Source organism: Mya arenaria, chromosome 6 (genome assembly GCF_026914265.1).
Source record: "Mya arenaria isolate MELC-2E11 chromosome 6, ASM2691426v1".
Taxonomy (NCBI): domain Eukaryota; kingdom Metazoa; phylum Mollusca; class Bivalvia; order Myida; family Myidae; genus Mya; species Mya arenaria.
This window is the reverse complement of record NC_069127.1, coordinates 76,626,475-76,644,688: the sequence shown is the minus strand read 5'-3', so window position 1 is coordinate 76,644,688 and position 18,214 is coordinate 76,626,475. Positions and strand designations below refer to the sequence as shown.

The 18,214-nt window shown below is 33.5% G+C and overlaps 2 pseudogenes; one reads left to right on the top strand and one right to left on the bottom strand.

Annotated features, from left to right (window-relative positions):
• The first annotated feature begins 3,305 nt into the window (after positions 1–3,305).
• On the top strand, positions 3,306–12,415 carry LOC128238058 (uncharacterized; annotated as a pseudogene).
• A 560-nt stretch (positions 12,416–12,975) lies between these two features.
• Positions 12,976–17,976, bottom strand: LOC128238057 (uncharacterized; annotated as a pseudogene).
• Positions 17,977–18,214: the final 238 nt, after the last annotated feature.

The following is an 18,214-nucleotide window of genomic DNA, read 5'->3' as shown; positions in this document are numbered from 1 at the left end:
GGACGCAATAGACTGGACAATGATATCGGACTAACTGTTCGAGGAATGGTTCACCTACTCCACAGTCGAGAACAATATCTTTTGAAGAAACGAGAAATAGGTCAATAAGAGACTCAGAGGATTCGGTAAAATGGGTAGGGTCTCGAATTACTTGGGTCAAGTTGAACTGTTGACAGATAGAATCAATCTTTTGACGGGTTGAGGGTTTATTCATATCTAGGTTAAAATCCCCTGTGATAAGAATGTCTTTGATACCTGTATCAACAGCCAATGAAATTGAGTTGGTAATACATTCAAGGACATATGGATTGGAGTTAGGAGATCTATAGAATGTTCCAAGTAGAATGCGTCTATTTTTAATTCGCAGTTCAAGCCAAATACATTCAAGGTCATTTATTTCGAGGTCATGTCTTTCTAATACAAAAACATCTGACTTAATATATACAATAATACCCCCATGTGCATCGGATAGTCTATCTCTTCTGTACGGAACATGGAAGTTCGGAAATATCAAATCGGAGGTTACTGAATTAGAAGAGAGCCATGTTTCGGTGAAGGCTAGTATGTCAAAGTTGCGTAAGTCAGCGAACAAGATATCCTTTTTACTACTGAAGCTTTGAACATTATAGTGGACGACATTAAGACATCCAGTAACGTCAACTGGGATTTCAGAGGAAGAGGATAGAGAATGTGCAGGGCCAGGATTTTCATGAACGTCTCCAGAACAGAGTAGGAGCATTGCTAGCCAGCAAATAAGTTCAAAGTGAGTGAGGCATTTGATTCCCTTAGCACGAGATTGATAGTAACAGAACAAACCTACCCTCATTCGAAATGTACCTAATTCAATAGACATGGATAAAAGTGATTCCAGGATCAAACGGTGCTAGGAATGAGGGGTATCCACAAACCGTCTGACTAGTACCGCCATGGGATAGAAAGAAGAAAGAATAGAGTGAAAGGTAAGTTAGTGAATAGAAGTAAGAATACATTTTACAAGAAAATAAATGTGATGAGTTCCCTGTTTAAAAGAAGTGTTAGGGTAAGTGTAATTTCATATTTAAGCGTATGGTGAGAATAAAAGTTGTGCTCAATGTATGTAGCTGGTATTCTAAGTTTACATGTAATTGCAAAAAAGTGTCTTTTATAACATTCAAAATAATCTGATCGTGTATATGTTTGATACCGTAGTATTGCAACCAAATCAAAAATGAGGTAGATAAAATAAGAATATTCGATTAGTATAATTCATCAGTCAATGGTATTATTTACCGCTTGACTAGCCACGACTCTAATCGAGCAGTACGAATTAGAATGTGCCTTTAATATGTATACAAATCTGCACGCTTTCTAATGCAGAAATTAATATTGACAAATGACATAACACTTTAAGATTAATTAAGACTCAAATGGTTGCACTTCATGTCTGAAGGACCAACACTGGCACTTCTCAGTTTATAGATTGGTTTGGGTTATAACCAAACTGAACCAGGTCATTGTGGGTGTTGACTCTGATCATGTTGCCTTTCACCTCTGTTTTGATGTAGATGTTACCATCATAGGTCCAAGTGTCAAGTACAGGGGATTTGGGATTCTTTTTCAGGAGTCTGCATTGGAAGGCAAGTTCACCCCTGAATGAGGTGAGATGTTCATTGATATATGCTTGGCTTTTCCTTTGCCTTAGTTGTTTTCTGATTTTCATAAAATCCAGGGGAGATAACTTTTCTTTTCTGGCTTCGATTTCTCCTTGTTTGTCTGTCTGAATGTTCAGAGTCTAAGCCTGGGTGTTGTTTTGAGTGGGATTTAATGCCTTTACCCATTAGAAAAGTTTGCTGCTTCACGTTTGCATCGGGAAGAGGGTTAAGTTGAGGTTTTTACATGTTTTGAAGTGCGAGGGAAAAATACAGGTTGTTGACACCGGAAGCGGAAGTTTTGAAATAAAAAAAATAAAAGATTTACTGTGATCTACTGTCGTCTCGTTAGGTAGAAATACCGTGTTTTCTGCACCTTTCTTTCAAATTAAACTCGGTATCCTTCAAATCCTTCAAAAGAACCATTGTTTTTATTACATTTGTTCATCCCTTTTGGTATTTTCAAACAAATGTATTAATTGTGGTTAATCTTATTTGGGTGTATAAGTGCATCTTTAATAATGTGTAGATAATTTATTCCAAGAAAACATATTCTGTATAACAATGAATCTATATTTCATATAACTGTATATCAGATGATATTTTAAATAAAAGGGCTTTGATCTGTCTTGTATTAATAAATGTTAAGAAAGGTGTGAGAGTATTCATACAATTAAAATAAAGCTGATCATGGCGTTTGGTTGAAAACTGCCCTAGAGGGAATAATAATTGTAAGAGGGCGTTGGTCCGAGGGTAATATTTTTTCACTGGGGAAATTGTCATCAGAAAGCCATGGTCAAAGACATCTTTCCCGTATAATACATAAGTTTTGCCATCTGACTTCGTTTGTGAAAATGCATTCATTTAAGATAAAAATGTTATTGGATTAGCTGTGACTAGCAGTCTGAAAAGTAAAAAAAAAAACATCACAAATTGGGTGAGAATGATATTAACTAGAGTTCATTTCAAAAACCGAGTAAAAAGAAATTTAAATAGCAACAATACAATGAAAACCTTAGGGACCAGCCTAATAATTGATCATTCAGATATAAACCCTGTTTATAGGAGCACAATTAGGAAACAACCCTTTAAATGTGTTTTGTTTGCTTTAAAACATCATCAATGACCATTCTTCATATATTTCTTGATTTTCCATCGGACAATTTTGACGTTAATTTCAATAACTACGGCTTGGGTCGATAGACTTCGGGACAGTTTGATAAGAATCTATTCTTAAAATGACCCTACAAACCATTTGGCTGGAATACTTTATATTTCTCAGCCGAATAAGTAAAAACACATTTCAACAAAACACTTCCTTGCCACTGCTCATTCGGAACTCATCAAATCAAAATGGCGGCGACGCCAACAAAATAAGTGTCTGTCTGCACTTTATGCTTAGTTTCAGATAAACGACTCTTTTGCATGACAAATAAAAGAGCAGCTAATATTCATGTGCATTCAGAAGTTGAATTCTTGGTTGCGAAACCAATTACAAACATTATGGACAAGCTCTTCCTTTGCAAGTCCTGTATGAAACTATGCGACAAGTTGACAACGTACAGGTAAAATGTACTTTATCAGCTTTGTGTTTTAACTAAGATGAGATATGTTCCCAGTGAGCTATATTATTGCTGAAATCATGAAAAGTTATGCACCAGTCAATTGTTACCCCAGATGCCCCCGCACCCCTGTGTACGGCCCATTACACACTGTTATGGTGTGAAAACAATACTACCGCACTCGCTCGGCACTGCTAGACCATCTGAAAGGTAAAGTCACGTCCCATTTTACAATTGACTGACCAGTGCATTAGGCTTATACAGGGGCAGTTAGTCCACTACCAACGAGTCTTTTAAGGATTTTATAACTCATGGCAGACTCGTTGCAGTGAAATATAAGAAATGTCATTACTGTAGTTGTAATTTATTAGTATAATATAATGTGTATGCATATAGTCAATAAACCAAACCATGGTTAATATGTCCATGGTGATATGGGCAAAACATAAAATAGTTTGCTTCTGCCCCTTGTGGCAAAATATATTAATGAAGGATTATACCATATTTTGAGCAGAGTCTTTGAAGTTAAGATTGTTAGCACTATCACGAGTTCCCGTTTTTCAGGTACCAAAAAGTTCCAACACTGGCATAGAGATACAAAAAAATTAATTTCTTGCAACGGTTTGAAAATATTTGACTTACAATGTTTGGAGTAGGTTCAAGTTGTCATCCCTGTGATCAGAATGCATGAAGTGTCAATTGATCTCTGCCTACATTTGGTGCTAATATAATTATAAATGTAATAAAATTGAGTGTTTACAATGCCCTGTCAAACATTTCATTCAAATTTGTGAATTTTTTCTCATAACAGGGGGAATGCCATAGCACATGTTGAAAGAGTGACTACAGAATCTTGCAGAGCTAAAAGATGTGCCAATACACCAGTTGAGACTCTGCAAACACTGTCTAGGGTCCAAGCGCTGCTGAAAGTATTACCCTCTCTGTCGAGAAACTGAAACTCTCAGGTATGATTTGAAACAAAACAACAGTGAATTAATCTGTCCACTTGGCTTAATAAAGATCAAACCAGTAACATACTGCTATATTTGTAGTATTTTTCTAGTATTAGAATATACAGAACATGCATATATTTGAACATAGTGTATATGAAGACAACTGAAATTAATCACTCTGGAATTGATATTCTGGGTGGAGCTAGTACTTGGTGTCCATGTGAGAAGGAGAACAAAAATTACCCACAATTAGGAATTCAACCTAGGATGTAGACACCATTTCTGAGACATCCTAACTTTCAATATATTAAAGAGTATACAATTCTGGAATAGTTTTGAAATGTTATGATTTTAAATTTATGTGATGTGTTTACTTGTCAGTTGTCACAGATTGCTTAAGGTTTGACCTACCTGGCTGATAAAATAAACTGTAGAAGTATAAGCAACATTTTAATTTTCAACTTTTATCTGAAAAAATGTATAATGTTTTAGATGGAACAGATCAATTCAGAAGCAAGAGTGCCACTGCACCAAAAGCAAGACGGAGCATACTGTTACAGGACCATTCCTATGCAGAGAAAAATTGATTACCTTATAATGATACCTCTTTTAAATGGAAAAGTTATTTTGAAGAATAATTTTTATGTTTATGTACGGCATACATGATGTATGACGGCATACATCACATACATTTATTTATATATTATGAGTTTATAAAAATATCTCATATGGGTCACATATCATCAAAGAATAAAAAATGAGCATTTGGGTCTTGAAATTGTTCCCGGAATATATATTTTTTATTATTTATTTATATTTTTAATATATAGTAACAAGCAAGATCAAAGACATTTGTATCATATATATTTCCTAGGCTAATGAACTTATTGTTGGCGATGACAGAGATAAAAGCAAAAGCAGTAGTGCCACTGCCCCAACAGCAAAAAGGAGCATGTTGTTTGAAGAACATGCATATATGAAGACAAAAACAACAGATATTCACTGTTTTCTAGATACATTAGAGAAGGAAACAGAATTAAAAAGTCTAATGAAAAATAAGTTACATTAAAGACAGTCATATGCAAGAACTAGACTCTCAGCTGAGCTATTTTTCTGGAATGAAGAGTTTTCTTTTCAAAAAGGACAGTTTAAGTGAGGATACTTTCTTCCTGGACACAGTTCTGGAGATGTGCAAGAGTTTTCCTTTTCTTGCTCAATGTATTTTTACAGCATTGGGTAAAAAAATATCTGAAGAGGCGATGATAGCCACTGCAGCAACAATATATGGTATGATTCTGCACTGTCGAAACAAACAAGTGTCTGGTTTACAGCGACGGCTGACTACAGTGTGTATATAATACAATTCAGACAACAAGGTAAGCCTACACAATGAAATGCAGGTGTTTGTCCTTGTTGACTAGTTATAAAGCCTTGTTAATGTTTATGATTTGAATATTTTAAAAGCTGTTACTTTTTATCTAAAGTATGGAAGTGCATTGAGCTTTATTGGTCTTCATAAAAGATTCAAACGCATAGCTCAAATTATGCCTTTAATAAAAACTTAATGTTACTAGATATTTGCATTTTAAACACTCATATTAAGCCAACCTTAATATAACCTATTTGCGGTTTCCTGAATGACTTCGCTTAAAAATGTTCATACTTTATTGTTATAAGTTTATTGCATTCTTAAAGGCCAATAACCAATAAATATTATAATATTTAAACAGTTTTATAAATATCTTGTGCATGAATGGATTATTGATGGCCTTTAGGAGAAATTAGTACTTTTTTTACACTGATCATATTGACTGTTGAATAAAGCATAATTTTAGATATTGTGTTCATCACATCAAAAAAAAAATGAGCTCCATTTCTTTATACTTTATTCATAGCTGATTTTTCTTACAAGTAAACTTTGGAAATCTTTTAGCCAAAACCATCAACTTTGTGTGCCCTTAAGAGATAATACATTTGCCTGTTTTGCCTGAATTGCCTAAATCCTTGTTTCTGTTATAATACTGTTCTTTGTCAACGTTTCTGTTATTTGTTATTTAAAGTTGATTGTGCCCTCAAGAACAATGACAACGTTACATCAATTTGGGTAAGTAAGTTCAATTGTTTTTAGCTTGTTTCATCCCTGCCATTTTACTTTCTATTTGATATTCGTTCAAGAGCGGGTTATTGAATGTTAATTTAAAATAAGAATTTAAATAAATGTGAATCATATATTTGTATGTATATTACTGTTTCTAAGCTTTCTTTCTAAGATTATGTGTCTAATTCGGCACCCTTCCACACCTTAAAATGTATGTATTTTCCCGAATTTCGTGCTAAAATTATCCTACTCTTTATAAAGACATCCAAAAAAATTAAACATCTGACAAAAAATGCTATGATTGAAGGATTATTCTTTTAGCAATATGCTTTCATATTAGAGAACCATTTTTGGCTTATTTCACTTGTTGGATAGCTCAGCTGGTAGAGCATCTCAGAAGAACTGTTTATATAAAAATGTTCATGAGCAGGTGCCAGGTTCGAATCCTGGTCCAACACTGCCGATGAGTAAGAAATTCACACAGTCTTTCAGTGAAACCAAGAACATTGACCAAGTTTTAATTTTACAAAACACATGAAATGAATAAGTATTTATTTATTTCATTGCAGATTCATACATGTTTCTCATATGTGACAGAGCAGTAAGTTAAAAAATTAAAAACAAATAAGAGACTGAAGCAATTTAATACCATGATAATGAAATAGAAGGTCTTAGTATAAACACCAAGTTCTATGTAAATATACCAAGATAAATTGTATGAATTAAATATGTCACAACAAAACATAAATTTGATATTATCATATGAAGAAGTAATACTGTGTGCAATTGAAATTCCATTTTGTCAGCAAAACTCCCCTGCCACATTCCCGTACAGTAAAAAGGCAGGTTTGGCCAAAAACAAAATGCATTTGGTTCGTGTGACCTGACCCTACTTACAAAATAGGCGCTGACCCTACTGTTTTTAAAGTCAGTCCCTAACTTGTATTTCATATAAAATAATTAACCCTTATTTACTTTATAAATAATCGTTTATGAAAAATATTAATTACTGATAACAAGATTGAAACTGTGTTTTTAGTGTATTTCATAGTGAAAACGGACTTATATATATATATTTATACATACATATATATATATATATATATATATATATATATATATATATATATATATATATATTTATATATGACTGTGTATTTAATAGTGTAAACAGACTTATATATATATGACTGGTGGGTCCATTTTTAGTAATCATCTCATCAGTCAGAAATACCGTGATTTCTGCACCTTTCTTTCAAATTAAACACCTTCATGAAATCCATTGTTTTCGATATTTATACCTCCTTTTTTATATTTTGACAATTAAATTATCTTTGGTACATCTTATTTGGGAATAAGAGTGCATCTTGAAGGTTTTATTAGTACGTACATTTAAAATCTAACGCTTTATACAGAAGATTACTTTATCATCATCCTCTAATGATGAAAGTTATGTTCTAATATAAAGCAAAACAAAAAAAAAGAAATGCCTACCTACCCTTCCTCCTCTTGAAAAGGATGTAACCCTAACCAAATTATTTTTTGCCTTTGGTAACGTAAGAATGTTTCAGGAATTTTAGATGAAGAAGAAAGCTTTAACTTGATTGATTAAATGTCAAATTATCAATTCAAAGTAACAAGATTAACCTGTGGAAATAGTTGTTAACTAAGATAAAAAAAAGTTTGTAAAATAAAATATCAATGTTTTATTATTTGGTAAATGAACATTTTTCTTGTCGTTTAAGCTTCTGACGCATCTCAATAAAGTACACCTCACGTTGAGTAAAGAGTCGAAGAGAAAACTTATCCAGGATTTTGGCCATAAGTCAGAAAATTCTATCATCAGCGCAATCGAAGAAGGACATGATGGAAAATTAAATGGTGACAACCTTGATATAAGAGTCAATACTATTGACATGAGAATGGATGTAACCAGTAGGAACAAGGACTATCATTTTTTCGCTACAGACTTTACCCTTGACCGAGTAAACTTAGACCATTTAAGTAAGGTTACTCCTAATGTTGAGGCAGTACAAGCTCGATGCTTTTTGCCGAATGATGAGGAACAACAATACTACAAAAAGAGCCTTAAAATACTCCTTGGGTGTGAACTCCAGAAGCTTGATGGTTTCAAATGGATGTCTTGTCTCATCCCAGCACATATTCCACACCCTCTAGATGAAGAGATGAAGAAAAGGTCTGACATTTTCATTCTTCCAGTGTCTCTGAACATTGAGACGACATATTCAGATTGCGTCAAGATTATGGATGAATGTTCTGGCTCAATCAACAGATGGTATACAAAAGCTGGAAGAGGTAAATATCAGAGTAATATGAATTCTTATTTCTGCTTAAGGTATCAGACTGACAAAAACCTAGCTTTCAGGTTACTTTATAATAATTTAAATTTTGACGGGTGTTTAGCCCCAATATTGACCGCGGTTGGCGCCATAAAATATGTATTTATTAGAGTTTCAACTCAAATTGGATTCATAACATAACTTTTGTTTTGCAATTCTTTAAAGGGGCTGTACTCCGTATGATAAAATAGCGAAGAAAATTGTCTAAAACTGACATTAACTTGGCATCGATGTGTACAATGCGTTGAAACTTACTAACTGAAGTACCACAATTTATTTAAGTTTAGCAGTTATTTCGTATTTTTTCTTTAAAAAAGATTACTGGGTATGTCTACCAGGTAGAATTCATTCCTTATGCGTGATTGGCTTGTCGGTGTTATCACGTGATATTACCGAGGTAGGTGTATAGCTTAATTATGTCACCCAATAGAGTAAACCGTCATAGCTCAGTGGATACGACGCTGGACTGCAATTTTGGCGGGTTCGAACCCGGTCTCCGACACATTATTTTTATATTTTGGTACTTATTTTACAATTATGATATCACATTATATTAGATAATTGTCCTGAGATTCGTTGGTGCCAATCTGGTGTACAGTCCCTTTAATGTAAATTTCTAACATTTTGGTGTGCAAACAGGTAAGATATCTTTCCTCTACACAACAAACTCAAAGGATTAGAAAATATGGGGTTAGGTCACCAGGCATATTTATCGGTCTGACACCTTAAATCTGATTGTTTTAGAAAGTGTATCTCATTCAATTTGAACTATAAAGTACATTTTATATATATTATGATATCATCTATTGGAAAATATAAAAATAAGGTCACAATTACAGTGTATGTCTGATCTAAATGTTATTTCAAAGTGATTACATACATTAAACCCAAGCTTAAAGTTCCGTTATTGAACACCAAAGCATTTTAGTTTAATTAACTTACTTACTTAATTTTTTTTTAAAGATGAAGTATTGGTATACTTAAATTGACCAACTTATATAAAAAAAATATGTAATGCAATAGGAATTATTTTGCTCCCCTTCAGAGTTGTTCTTTTTTTATTTCTTCCCCATCGCTGAGCATACAAAAAATAACACGATTTCCACTGATACTCTTTGTTTACATCGACGGAGGATTTTAATAAATTCATTTCAGTTGGAGATTTAGACGAGTTGAAGGTACCATTTGGGGGTGACCAGCTGAAACGTGTCCGGCTGCAGGAGGCCAAGGCACTGCGTGCAGGTGCCTATACAGCAACTTAGCGTTTTGACCATCTGCACCCTATCATTGTGGAGCTCTTTCATACTCCCCAAGACTTCTTAGAGGTACATTTTCATAGTGATTATATATTATTCAATAGAAGTTATACTTTTTTTCTTTATGCTTACATATGTGCATTAGTGTTTATTGATAATAGCTTGGTTGTTTCTAAATGCATAAAATTATAGTCTTCATTTTTCATGTACTAAAATGTGTCATTTAAAAGACAATTATCTTGTCAGTGACATGGTACCTAAACTTGTAATGAATTTATATTGTCAAGACATGTGAATACATGTTTATTATTAGTGAACCAAAGAACAAATGGTACAACTTATATACATAAAACTTCATATCTTTCCCCTGCAACACAAAGTGAATACAAATCATGACCACTGTCACTTGCATCTGTAAGTCTGGCCCCTCCTATCTTTGTCATTAATGATTAGATTTTATAATAATTTGGCATAAGTTACTACCATATTATGAGGAATTGTTGGACATGAGATCAGCAACCATACCTTCAAGGTTAAGGGCACAGCAACTACCTAACCTGAGTCAGTTGTGCTTTGTAAGCCCGACTGAGAATGGGTGTGAAGGGGTATTTATCACATTCTGTGATATAGTTCCCTTATGAAACAAAGTCACATACTCGTAGGTGAAAAAAATTATGAAACAAATTCACATTTGCAATTTATGAAAATTCAAATCAATTTGCAAATGAGTGCTGTTTATAGCCAATCTGTATGTTGGCCTTTTTTTGCAGCTCTTGTCATAAATGAATTTGCTACCCAGTATTTAACTACATGTATTTCTTTTTCAAGAAAATGGCGAAAAAGTTCCTGAACCTCCAGTGTGGACGCGACGAAGGTACATTGGGTAACATGAAAATTCAGATCCAGAGGATCAATGTCAACGGAAATGTGAAAAGTCGCTATAAGGTAAACAAAATCAAATCAATTTGTAGGCTTACACATTTAACAAATGTCCAAAATAAAATCTGGCTAGGGACATCACTTTGCTAGTTAACAAGTTTTGATCTAGTATTTGGTTACCAATGAATGTAAACAATGTTTCATTAGTTATGCTGGGTTGTTCTTTGTCAGAATATTGTGCAAGATAAATTGGGTTATGCCTGAATACTGGATTGGAGACTCTTAGGTTAAGCTTAGGTTAAGCTTGGTGATCAATACTGAACATCCACTGGACTCACATGAACCTAGGCTAGGATTAAACCACCCGTCATCAATGTGAAATGAAAGTGTGCCAGCCATATACGTTCATTGGATAGCAAATATTTGTTGAAGCGCAAGTCAGTGTATTTATTTATAATGTACAAAGAATGAGATGATCTCATTTCAGGCACAAGAAGACTTTGTTGTAACGTGTGGGCTGAGTTACTTCCAGTCATACATAATGTACCATTTCAACATGGCTACAATCACAGACAGTCCCAAGCACAACAGCATCACTGAAGGGCTATCAAACTGGACAAATGTGAATAAAATGAAGGTCTTCAATACAGTAATGGAGGAGATACTTACTGATCTTTATATTCCATTTGATGTCCAGGGAATGGTCAGTGTTTACAAAGAATACATAAAGACATTTAAGAGGGCTATGGCTCTAATCAAATGGCATCAACCCTGTGTATGAACAATTAATTACAAATGTATGTTCCATTGAGTTTGTAGTTATTGTCTCTCTTTATATGCATTTCTAAAGTCAGATAGTATGACTCAATTCCAATGTATTTTTAAAAATTAAACAGATTTCAAAATATGGTCAACTATGGTGTACATTAAGTTATGAGTGAAAATTTAAACTTAATATATTATTTCTATGTTGTAATACAATGTATCTACCAAATCTGGCTAATTAAGGCAACAATTAGCCTAAATCACATTTGGTGTGAAAATTGGCAATGTTTGATATAAAATTCTTCTTTTATTATTTCATGAAGTTCAAATTTTCACTCAGATGATTAGATTAGCCTTTTGTAAGCTAATGATTCGGATCAATTTGTTACTTTTCAGGAACAAGAGGACAGTCGTGAGGTTGAAGTCACTATCCAGGAACATGAAACACTGCAATGCTATTAGTATACAGCAAATGTTACTGATGGGGAACATGTTAACATTCCACTGAACATAAATGCCTGTGACTTAGTTGTTGTGACGAGATAAATGTTATGTTGAAAACGGTTGAAAAGAATGATGATCTATTGAATTATGTCAAGAATTTTCTTCAAAGATTTTTCATCATTGTACAAATGAAAGATGCAATTCGTGAGGGTGATGTTAAACGGATCAGTATTGTTCTTAAAAACATGATTCCATTTTTTTACAGTCATTCAAGGTTGTCCAAATATCTAACAGAATGCATAGATTACATCCTTAAGACAGAGCATACATTGTCTCCATATATGTCACCCAAGGTACAAGCAGGATCTTTTGTAAATCAAAAAGGTAGGCCTGGTAAAAACAAGGCTGCAGATATTCAAAAGGAAAATGAAGTCAAATTATTAAATAAAACAAAACTGAGAAATCGATAGTTGCAATCACTAAAGCAGCACCAGAAATGTTTCCAATAACGGAAAACTTTGAGAGTATGATCAAATGAAAGGCTGTAAAAAGTTCTCACAAGGCTAAGTTAACGGCGAATGACATACAGATTCTGCTTGGGAAAATAAATATGTTAGATATTTGGACACGTCACCATGATCGTCAGTTACGACAGAAAGTCCCAAGGTCACCATTTGCTTTTGACAAAGCAGGCTTGATATATATAATTGAGATTACTGTCAAGCGACTGCTCCGAGATTTGCCTGTCAATAACAATGAAGATGAGTAAAATGAAGATAAATAAAATAATTGCTGAAGATTTTTTTCAAATAGGTTATGGCATATGTTTTATTTTGTTATTCAACAATGCGTAAGGTTATAAAGATAAATTGTTTTCATACAACAAAATTCATGTTAGTAGACTTGACTTTTTAATCATGGAAAATTAACTTTTCACATTTTGAATCAGTTTTTACAAATAGTTTTTGTGCATCATGGTGATACGTTTATTCTAGTTGGCCTCTTGAGAAAACCCTTTTGAAATTAGCACTTAGAAAACAGCACTTAATAATGTTGAAACTAATTGAAGTCTCAGACAAGTTTGCTCATTCTTACAGTAACTGATCATGCTCTGACTCATCCCTTTTCTTGATTTTGAAATATCACTGTTGTTGTAATAAAGAATAGCTTCTACTTGCTGACCCTTACGGCCTGCCCGTCCCATTTCTTGTAAATACTCCTCAAGTGTTGTTGGAGGTCTGCAATGAATTATACGGGTAACAGACGGAGCATTTAGCCCCATTCCAAGTGCAACTGTTGCCATAACAAGTCGCAGTTTAGGTGTTTTCCTTGTAAGTTATTCACGATGTGTCTTTTCATGTCTTGAGTGTAGTCTGTATGATACTGTGCAAAAATACGGTTTTCTGGTATAGCTTCACCGGTATACTGTTTCTCTTTGAGGTCATGGGAAACATATTGGTAGCAATATCCCAAAGCTTCCAAAATCTCCATATACATAATTGTAACGGGAAACTCAAACCATTAAAAAATTTAAACTGCTAGTATGAACTTCCTGTCAATCAATTTTGGAAGTTTTACTCTAAAATGTGGAAGTTTATTGCAATATCTTTTCAATTATTTTTTAACAAGATTATTAAAAATCAAATCATTTGCAACTCTATATTCACAGATTTATATTTTAATAATTAATTTCACTTTAAATGTTAAACTGATTAAAATTGTGACCAAACAGTTAAACTAATTTGAATTGTGACCATATAAGTTATATTGACAAAATGTTTAGATATTTTGAAAAAGTTTTCTTCAAATTTGTGGAAGTTTTTGTACTTCCAAAGACTCAATTTTTAAATTGTTAACCCATTTCTAGGGAGTAATATACTTCCAGTCTTCTTTAACGGAAGCCCTATCAAAAGCATGTCAGTAATGATATTTTTTTTGTATTTATTTATTTCTGTATTTGAATATAATATACAGTGTATGTTTGTTGCACAAAGTAATGTAACTGTCTCTCTTTTTCTTTGCAAAAACATTCTAGTTAACTGTTAAATTATTTTTTTCAAAAACAAATAAAACTTGACCCTGAAAATTTCCTAAGATAATAGCAGTATTCTTTTCAAATAAGTGAATAACATAAACTTCAGAAGTATTTAATAAGATGTCTTTTTGCTACAATCAGACAATATATATATATAGTCATGTATCTCGGTTTATTTACATAGAACTTTGTGTTCATACAAATTCCTACTATTTCATTATCATGGTATTAAATTGCTTCTGTCTCTTATTTTTGTTTCATTTGTTTTAATAAATGCTTTGTCACATATGACAGACATGTATGAATCTGAAATTAAATAAACAAATACTGATTTATTTGATGGGTTTTTTTTGCAATTAAAATTTGGTCAATATTCTTCGTTTCACTGGGAGACTGTGAATTCCTTACTTATGGGCAGAGTTGGACCAGGATTCGAACCTGGGACCTCCCAAGAATATTTTTTATACAAAATAGTTCTGAGATGCTCTACCAGCTGAGCTATCCAACAAGTGAATTAAGCAAAAACCTTTCGCTAAAACCTAATAAAAATGCCAAAGTGGACAAGAATAATTATAGAAAACCCAACACAGGGACATAATTTGAGCAATCTTTGTAAAGGAACATTTCATGAGGCTGATTGCTTAATATCAAAGGTCTAGGACTTGATTCAGAGGAGAACACTTAAGATATATAGAAAATTTTATATGCTTTTTGTGAAAGTAACAATAAAGCTCTCCTTTATAATCAATAATGTCTGGATGGCTCAGATGTTAAGAATGTCTGCATCCCGACCAAGAGGTCATAGATTTGTAACATGAGTGCTTGATTTTGATATTCTGTACTCAGACACCATATGAGCCTCATCAACAACAATTGCACACACACGTTCTTGGTAGGTCCTTGAATGGAGAATTTTCATAATTTCCCTGCTTTGTAAAGCATATATGAGGTTGCTACTCCCGTTCTTCTTGGCTTGTCAATGGGTTTTTTATGATATTATAGGACTAGTTATGTTTCAGTGTTGCAGTGAAGCCTATCACAAAGAAATTTTAAAGATAATGTAGCCATCGTATCGAAAACGTTCAGCAAACTATTGTAACATTACGAAATGACGGGTATGCCAGAAATCAAATGTAAAAAATGAAACTTCCAAATTTAATTTAATTTTAACACGCTGGGTAATGTTATAAATATAAAATATAAATATAAAACTTACCCATTTTTTTTCCCGCTGTTGTTGATTTCTTCTCGGTACGCATTAACGCTGAGTCTGACTCTGAACGAGGTAGAAATCGTCCCGTGGTTGAAGGTTCTGTAACTATGGAAATGGTTTGGTATGTATAATACAATGAAGACTACAGAGACAAGGACAGTCGCCAAACATTAAACGATGACCCTGTTAAAAGCACAAGGTCAAGGCTGTACAAACTTTAAACGAGCGTTACACAACGTACTAAAATCACAGACATTCAAAACACAAAGCAAATTGGACAGAGCAAATATCACAATTTATTATATACCCATCATAAATCCACACGCAATACATGTCGCAAAAAACGGTAGTTCGTATTCAACTCCAGTGCAATACGGCCGTATTCCACTCTTGTGACGTCACGCCATAACAAGTATCGTTGCGCGATGTTAAAATGATTTCATAAAACAAGGTTGCGGTCCTGATTTTTCTAACATCAAAAATCAGAATTATATATTGTACAAATGTATACATGAAATATATTAATTTCATATAATGGCATTTATTATGAAAACATTAACAGTTTTTTACCTCGTACCTTATCACCTTAAAACTACAGTTGGTCAAGCGTGAATAGGGTGGATCTGTGCCGCCATTCTATGCTTGACTCTTGATGAAAACGCATATTATTTAGATATATGTTATACATAAGTATATATTTTAAGAACCTAATTATCATTATAATTTTACCACTCCCATTGTTTTGTCATTTGTATCAATTTGTTATGTCAATTGTATTTATGCATTTTGCCGTCGAAAGAACAGTATTCTTGTTAACTATATTGGCCACTCTATGCTTTACTCTTGATGCAAACGCATTTTGTTAAGATATATAGTATACATATAAATTGCAGTTGCTTTGCCTATGCGACCCGTCGTCCATAATACGAACACAAGCTAGACCTCCGGTAACAATCGCAAAGCCAAATTCCAATCTGTGTATTTATTTTGAAGATTTTACTGTCGCCAGATGAAACATATTTGAACCAAAGAGAATAAACAAACCGCAGAACGTTATACAATTGATATTGTTCTAAATACATTGTATCGCAAACATTAGTAGGGGTTATTATGATAGGACGCTTTCCTGGTGATCTGTATCACGTCGAGTTCGGTGTGTAAACACGTATCCGTCGAGACCGCAGGTCGAGACAGATACATGTTTACTCACCGAACGAGACGTGATGCAGGTAACCAGAAAAGCGTTTTATCGTAATATTAAATTTATTATAAATATACCTGCCTATTTAATTATTCCTTTTTATTTTTCGGTTTCATCTTGATTTAAATTAAACGCCATCTGTCAAATGCGCGTATGAATTCGAATGTGTTACGCAGTTTTGTGTAATGAAGTCAAGGGAGACTACTACAGCGAAACGAAGTCAGAAGTTACAGAATTCACTTAAGAACAAAATATTTTATGTTTTAGCAAAATTAACAATTTGCTAATATGAAAACAATTATTAAATGTCACAGCACAAAAAAACAACAACAAAAAAACGGTACTTATTTAACGTTATCTAATCGTCATTTCCTGTAGACGTAACGCGGCCATTTTTAACAAAGTAATCATTCGTGGGATTTATTGACGATCATAATATGCAGAATTGAGGGAAGTTCGTGAGTCAATCGCTATTTCTATCAATGACGCGAATTCGCCTCCTTCTTTGTATTGGCGAGCTGCTTATATTTTATAATAATAAGCATGGAGAATGCAACAATTTATGAACTTCGAAATGGCAAACAACTAGTTCACTGTTTGGAAGTGTTCTCTGCTTCGTGCTTATCCTCATGGTTCTTTGAAGAACATGAGAACCATGTTCCTGAATATTTACATGGTTCTGGAGCGTGAGTAAAGTTAGAACTTTAAATATTTTTAAAAGTTGACAGGTTTTACCAGTATTTCTGTCACGCTATTTTTAGCAACGGGAAAGTAGTTCCAAGATTACACACGGTACTCGCGTGATACGGAATCAGAAAAAGACAGTTTCATGATACGGATTTTTCAATACGGCGTGCTGTATTTTCACTATTGGATATGGAAAAGGAATTTGATAGGCATATAATAAACTGCTAGTATAGAGGCTGGGAATGACCAGTATCGTATTTTACAGCGAATATGATACATCTGTTCTATGTAAATCACAATTAAAGTACAAAATAAAATGTAGGAGAGACCCCTATATACGTCTTGATTTTATTAAAGATTGAACGGTCAATTTCACTGTCAATGAGCGTATCGTTTAAACTTTTATTCTTTGAATGCTTCGTGAATGATGTCTAGTCAAACGCAAGGCAAGGGAATTTTTCAAATGTTTCATGCTGATTAAATGAATTATTTGGAAATACGTTGCGGGAATTATCTGTTCTGTTTTTAAAAGCTCAAATTAAATAGAGGTATGTTTAAAGCGTGATTTCAACTTTAAGTAACCAAAATTGACTTAGGAATGGTGCTTTATCAACTTTTAAAAAATATAAAATGATCCAATGCGTTGGTAGATATCAAAGCTCTAATTCTGAAAGAACTTACCTTTGCAAAAACCATTTAGGAGCATATCCCCAGCGCCTTTGTGTCCATGCTTTAGAAGCAGTTCTGTAAGAATTATATACCAATTCGGATGTTTCCCTGAAATCCGTTTTAATAATAATTCCGAAGCTTCAATGGCTCCTTTGTTGGACATCACGCATTCTATTTCTTCCTTGTCGTCCGATATCAAGAGATCATGGTTCACGAGATGAGCCATTATTTCTCGAGGATTAATCATTTCTCGAAGCTGCGGCATCATAATTGATACATATTGCCTTTGTTCCGTGTCATCGACGATTTCTTGGCGTCTTATTTTCTTCAGCAGACATATGAATTCTGTAACAGAATACAATTGCATTACAATTGAAATACAATATTTACTTATTTTGTTTTCACAAATCAAACCTAAAATATTTACACGGAACTTAGGATTACAATTACATTTATATTTGCAA